Source organism: Varroa jacobsoni, unplaced genomic scaffold (assembly GCF_002532875.2).
Source record: "Varroa jacobsoni isolate VJ856 unplaced genomic scaffold, vjacob_1.0 scaffold_315, whole genome shotgun sequence".
NCBI classification, from domain to species: domain Eukaryota; kingdom Metazoa; phylum Arthropoda; class Arachnida; order Mesostigmata; family Varroidae; genus Varroa; species Varroa jacobsoni.
This window is the reverse complement of record NW_019213217.1, coordinates 113,113-120,063: the sequence shown is the minus strand read 5'-3', so window position 1 is coordinate 120,063 and position 6,951 is coordinate 113,113. Positions and strand designations below refer to the sequence as shown.

The following is a 6,951-nucleotide window of genomic DNA, read 5'->3' as shown; positions in this document are numbered from 1 at the left end:
GTAGTGGTAGCGCTTGCAATAGGAGCGGTAGCGGTAGGCAAGAACAGGGCATGCGTAACAAACAGGTCCTATTTAGTGTGTTGTTAGTAGCTGTAAACGGGGACGGGAAAACGACACGTTAATCATAGCAAATTATTCTTATCAACACATGTATACTAGTATCGTACAGCGAACCTGTCGTACGGCCGAGAGGTCTGTGGTACTTTTCGCTAATATTAATTATATGTCAGTGTAGTGCGATTGGCTTTCTACAAGGATCAACGACATCGAGATTGGAGACAATATTCGATCAGAGTTTGTCCTCACGCGAACTGGTTCATCGTAATAAACAATGAACGTCGTCATGAAAACGGTAGCAGTAGTTGTAGTCGAATAGGAAGGGTAAAATAGTAATAAAATAGGGTGCACAGCCGCGCCAAGTGATCCAATATGGGTGATGATACTACACTTGCGGGAGTACTAAACGTAGTTTGTAGTGGTAGTAATGATGATGACCATTATAATATCATAGTTTTTAGAATATTAGAAGAGTAATAATATTGCCTCATCTCTATATATAAGCGCAGGTCATTAGAGAAATGATCATATGATGGGACCGATCTAAACGTGAACTAGAAATCGAAAGTGAGCGAGAAACTCGGTGAAACAAATGTGTGAAATACATTTTTTTTTTTTTTTTTTCCTTCCTTCCTTCCTTTCTGCGTTGAATCAACACTAGTAGGTAAATTGGTATCGTTCACGAGAGAATAGTGTGAAACGACGTGTGTATAGCATAGGCTGTGAGAAAGCGTATAATTATAATTATGATGAAGTTAGTTGAAGTTAGCAGCGGTTGAGTCATCGTAATTTCATGCAGGCGAGATGATCCCGATGAAATCTAACAAAATGAAGAACAGCGACATACAATGGACAGAAGTACTAATTATAAAGTGATGACTAGGGGACGGTCATCATGATATATATATATATATATATATATATATATATATATAGAGAGAGAGAGAGAGAGAGAGAGAGAGAAATACATAAATATGAATATACCCGCTATATAACGACGGTAAACTAATATTAATAATTACTATAATAACGACAGTAACTAAGAGGAACGAATTATTAGGATGATAAAGACAGCAGTTGATGAACAAGACCACGGTAGAATGATATATAATGATGATGTCATAAAACGAGGGTGGACACACATGGTGAGTATAAAGAGTATGCGAGAAAAAAACGTGTTAAGAATAAATTTTGTAGCATATTTCAAATAAAAGCGAATCTACTTATGAAAAACAAAGTTAAACGTTTGATCTTTTGAGTGTCGACGACGTCCTATAGTTGAAGTTGACGGAATACGAACAGACGTGAGATACGTCACTGAGAGCGTCGTCGCTACTGCACCTATTTGTGCCATCATCAGCATTGCACACAACTTACAGCTATCCATAAATACCGCGTGCTGCTTCTTGTTGATAAGATCGCGGAGCAGGTATACGATTCAACATCGCCAGTTGATCTTGACTCAGATATTATAAGTCTCTCGCCGACTATCTGATCTGGCTCCCGAAATCGATGGGACACGGTCTAAGTGACGAGTCAACCTGGACCCGAACACTGAAAGGACCTGCGTTTCGCAGCGTCATCTATCGACTCGAGGCGTGCCGTTTGATTGTGTGCGCTTCGCTACATCACGTCCTAAATCCTTTTGCCTAAACATCATACGGCAGCTGTTGTCGTACCTAACAGTGGTTTCTAAGTTGGCGACATTTACCACTTCAGATTACAACAGGCGCAAATGAAAGTGAAGGTTCCGCAGGAACTCCCCATTCGGCCAGCTGCGTTTCAGTGCTTCATCAACAATCTGAAAAGGGTTGTGCATGGACCTGCTGTTACCTACGTGGAAGACATTTAGATGTCGATAGCGATTATGCGCCAAACAATGTCCACAGGAGTTGAAAGGCATAATACATCAAAGCGTCGGCTCTCAGCAGCCCCATATAACTGAGCCCTATGGCGTACTGAAGCATCCTGAAATCATCATCGTTGTTCATTCACACGCCTGTCAGGTGCATAAAAAAGCTAAATAGGACATAGTAATAATATTGTCGTATGGAATCAGATCGCGCATATGAGAGAATGGAGTGCTAGGGTAAAAGTTCACAGGTCGAATCGAGATGTCGGCTAACAGTGGCCAGCGCGGTAGCATGTGCAACGTTCGTACATTGGCAGGCTTGTCTGGTTCATAAAGGATAGGTAGTAATGTCCCCTATTTTTCTATACACAGCATACCGAACCGCAACATTCTGGTTTGTCCTATTCTACTTCTACTACATGCATCATCCGTCATCGCACCTGTCAGAGAGAAGGCAGGATCGATTCGTGCAGCTGTTTATCCGCTTTCATAAATAAATTGCCTGTTTCTAGTAAATCAAATTCCCATTCGATAGAGCCACATGCGTGATGGCTAAGTTCGAAGCCAAACTCATAGAAGCAAAGCGTCCTTTCTTTAAAGTTTAGAGATGTTTCTATAAACAAATGTCACCATAATGAAAATGTTACCATAAACACTTTTGGCTTCAAGCACGGGTTTGGTGTGACACTAAAATCTAAAAAGGTCTTAATTGAATGCCAAATGTTCGAGATATTCAAGAAGAATAGCGGAACTAATGAGGCAGTACGACTTTCGGCCCAGTTTATCTTAAATGTAACCCGGTTTTTAAACGTTATAGCTTATAAACAAGGCGGAACCTATACTTCAACATTTTACCATAAGACGACCTCGCCTTCGTGTCCTAATTTGCTCTTCTGGATAATCTTCTGGATTTCGTACTATTCCATCTACGGAAAATAACATGAACGAACTTATCAGCTAATTAGAAAATTCGAAAGTTTAATACACCGTACGTTAGCAATTAAATTGTTATTTAACCTAACCCAACAGCGATAGCGATCAGTAGCGTTACAACAACTGTTGTTTATCCTTAAAAGGCACACCAAAAAATATACAGAATGAGAGAAAACTAAGCGCCAGGAGCATTGATACTATTATATTCAGGCTGGTCGACGTACATGTTTTTTTCACAACCCAGTTTGTTTCGTGGCTTGCAAGCTTAGCGCTTCCAACGACATGCTCAGACTATCACAGAAGTAAAACATTGTAACTCCTACGGCTAAGACGGCAATCAGCTTAAGTCGTCTTAAGCTTGAAGTCATGCTTTCTGTTTGCATGCCCATTACGAAATGGGTACTTCGGACGGAAGGAGAGAACCATGAAACTTGCCGTTTACGCATAAGAGACAGAAACTGTTGACTGTGTGCGCCGATCAATTTGGTCCTAAAAGTAAACATAAGCCTGTACTTAAGTGAGGTTAAGCAGAGACTGTAGAAGCAGCTGTTATCTCTTAGCTTTTGATTTTGACGTAGAGAGACAGACCAGCTCTGAGTCTGTACCAGCCCTATCCGTTCTTTCTGCCCAATCAACGTAGTATTTCCACGTAGTGTTTACCGGCGAAACCCAGCTGAGCCAATAAATCAGTAATGCTTTTTCTGTGCTTTAATTACTATTCGTATTCTTAGCGACAATAGCATCGTACCAGTCGACATTAGGTATAACTTTTTCAGCGAATATATCACTATTATATATATTTGGTGCGGGAACAATAATGAAGGTTCGTTTTATTGATGTAACTAGTGCTGCCGACCCATCTCGCTCTCGACATTGGCTGCCGGCGATTCTGTACTGTCATTAACCGAAATGCTCCACTGATTCATCTGTAGTTATAGTCATTATCTTGTTGACGATGTCAACTTACCAGAAATAAACTGGTCACCAGTCGCGCTAGCCAACGACAGCCGATTTCACTTACCTTACCCACACACCTATTCAACTATCGACCTAGCACTCAAAACCTACTGCTAATCATCAACTGGAGATCTTTTTAATGAATATGCTCTCTTCTTATCGAATTATGAAGCGGTTCGTTTGTGTGTTTTGATTAATTGCGGCGACCTACACTTGCCAATTGAGAGGACCACATCTTATTTGAACGGCACTGGCTGACGCCTGAACGGACTGCTGATTCGGATTGGGTCTCTCTAGCCAAACATAAGCTCCTTACGAGATTAGGTCTAATCCTCACTTTCCTCACATACGCTAATAGTAGCCTGAATAGTATTGAATCATTTCCCTGTTCGACACCTAAAAGCGTTACAAGCAATTCGAATCAGCCGAAAGCAAACACACGACAAGACGAAATAGACAGGCCGATCAGCTTCAGTAAATCAGTGATATGTAATAGGACCAGTTGGTGTATGTTCAAGCAGAATGCAAGCGTCCTTCCGAAGATCTTTCACCTGTTTGTCATGAAATATCTGCCATCTTCCTCGCTGGATCACTGCACTGAATATTTAAGTGAGTTTATGGTGGGAGTATAATACCATAAGTGTCTAGGTAGACCATTGCAACTCCCATTCAGAAGGGAGTACAAGAATCATGCGTAAAGGGCTATCACTTTCTCATACGTATCTAGAGGTTCATACGCTTCTGAACAGAAATAGTCTTTTCGACCCAGGTCGCTCGACCCGTATCCAGATGCTTCACCTCGCGCACGACTAGGTTATATTTAATGAAAAAAGAAAAAAAAAAAAACAATTTTTTTGCTTTAATCTAACGGATGCATTTGATGTCGGCTCACCGCAGTTGTGCTTGTGATTCTCGGTACAGATCGCTGCTTGCCACCGAATGTGGAACACCCTAACATTTCTGATTGTCTTTGCCATGTGGACTGATTGTGAGTTTAGATAGTATATATGTTTTCATTGCTTGCAAATATAAGACTGCCTTTCAATGTGTCATTGTTGAAGACTGATCTCTACACATAGACACATATAAAGATTATAGGAAAGCTATTGAACTTTTTGGAAGTCTTGCTTTGAGGAACGTACAAACATTATCGAAGAAGTGCTGATTTATAAAAAATTTCGTTAAAGCAACATTTTCTTAAATACGGTACTACTATTACAGTCATCTTGCACCTAGTTGGAATAGGGTGGCCTCATCTGATATTTCTTACATGTAGAAATAGGTAACGATTATTTCTGTTTAGGTGCAAAAACTGCTAACATTATGCAGCATCGTGTTAGGAGAAGTTGCGTACATGCTTGGCGAGGTTTACCTATAATAAGAATTTTGGTTAATGAACTGATACATGGAAGTAGGTCTATCGATGAATTACGAGCTTATACAAACTTTTATTCGAAAATATTTTCCACCTGCTTACAGAAAGTTCCTCCGACGTATCTGACGGAGAGCTTCCGTTGCTCTTACAGGCATAGTTCCCTGACAGCACGAAGATCGAAAGAGGAAGGGCATCCTAGACCGGTCCAATGGCTGATGTGTAAGGATAAATGGTACCGTGGAAGCCGCGATCAAAAGCTTTGCCTTTTATTATTGCGAAGCAGACTGAAATAAATACCCCTGGTGAAGTCGATCTTCCGAGCACAAGAACTGCCAGAAAGATTTCGCTCAAAATGTTCACGAGAGAAGAACAACGTGGAAGAAGATAACGTGACTCGGCCGATTTTGCCAGTGGGAATCTGCCATTTCTCCTGCCAGCCATAAGCATTAGCTGTCCGAGAACCGGTATAACAGAGAGTGATATCTACGCGAGATGGATTGTCGATTTGGTGGATATTATTTCGGCAGGCCATGCCCAACCGCCTGGGGAGGAATCTCACACTGTTTATAAGGCCGACGAACTATAGGAAGTCGGTAGTGCGTTTCGGGTTGCCGCTTTTTACGGCAAACCTACTTTCCTAACGTTGAATAAAAATTGTTTTTAATTTAAATATCATTCCAATATAAAGAGCAGTAAATTTTAAAAGTTAACGTTGGAACGCTTAAACCTGCAGCGAAAATTGTTTCCTGAAGGGGTAATAAAATGTTCCAACGAGTCAATGAATAAATGTGTTTATCATTTTTTATTCATCGACTTCTTAGATTTTAAAGAAAAGCAAACTGTCTAAAAAAGATACGCCTGCAGGCAATAGTTCGTAGACAAAATTCGAAACAAAATGTGTATGGTAAAAGACCTGAAGAAGGTCCTTTGCGGCCTGCCGGACATCATTTTTCTTTCATTTCAGTACGAATCGCTCAGGTCAACACGCAATTAGTTGTCTTGGAAAAAGCATAGCTGGGTCCACTCTATAGTTCAGGTCCTTTAGTGTGCCAATATGTCCGTTTACAATGTGTGACGGGCACAAAGATAAATCGAAGTAGGGAATTGTAACGTTGTAACGTGCGAAGTGGTCCATTATGTTGTGCTGCTAATAGTTGAAGAACCGTTGAAAACCTAGGTTCTAAGATGAACGGCTCGTGTCCAATCATCGATTGGATCGATAGGTTACATACGACTTATTTGAGAAGCTTACAAGTAATCATAGTAATTGATAGCTAATGTTTACATTATTTTCTCGAGCGGCCAAATACTGCGGTAACCCTTAGAAGCTCTATGAAGTACCGTCCCTTTCGTAAATCGTTACCTAATTTCTACCTTCCACTTGGGCCTTTTAGCCTTGAATAATTGATTTGGCAAATATATTGCAATTTTACGTGCATGAGATTATGTTTTCTGCACAATCGTTTGATCATGTTTTTTACGTAAAAAATGTTACATTTAATTCAAACTTTTTTAAACGAAGATTTGCAAAGAGGTTCTAGACTTCGGCGCTCTTCATGCAGCCTCATAGACGGGGACCTACACCACATCCTAATACCAAGACTAACAAAAGTAATCTGCAAAAATTCATGCAAAATTTCATAAAAGTAAAAAGATAGAGTGGGCAAATGCTAAATGAATAATGCTAAGCGCCATAGTTACAGGTGTCATTTTCAAATCTTACGTTAACTTACTATTGTAATAAAACTAGCTACCTATTTAAGAAATGTATTTGCAG

General features: G+C 40.2%; 1 long non-coding RNA gene across 1 annotated transcript; it reads left to right on the top strand.

The window, feature by feature from the left end:
• The first annotated feature begins 4,652 nt into the window (after positions 1-4,652).
• Positions 4,653-6,942, top strand: LOC147753668 (uncharacterized). Its single transcript, XR_015310514.1, has 2 exons — positions 4,653-4,787; positions 5,326-6,942. It is a non-coding gene; the product is annotated as an uncharacterized LOC147753668 (long non-coding RNA).
• The last annotated feature ends 9 nt before the right edge of the window (positions 6,943-6,951 follow it).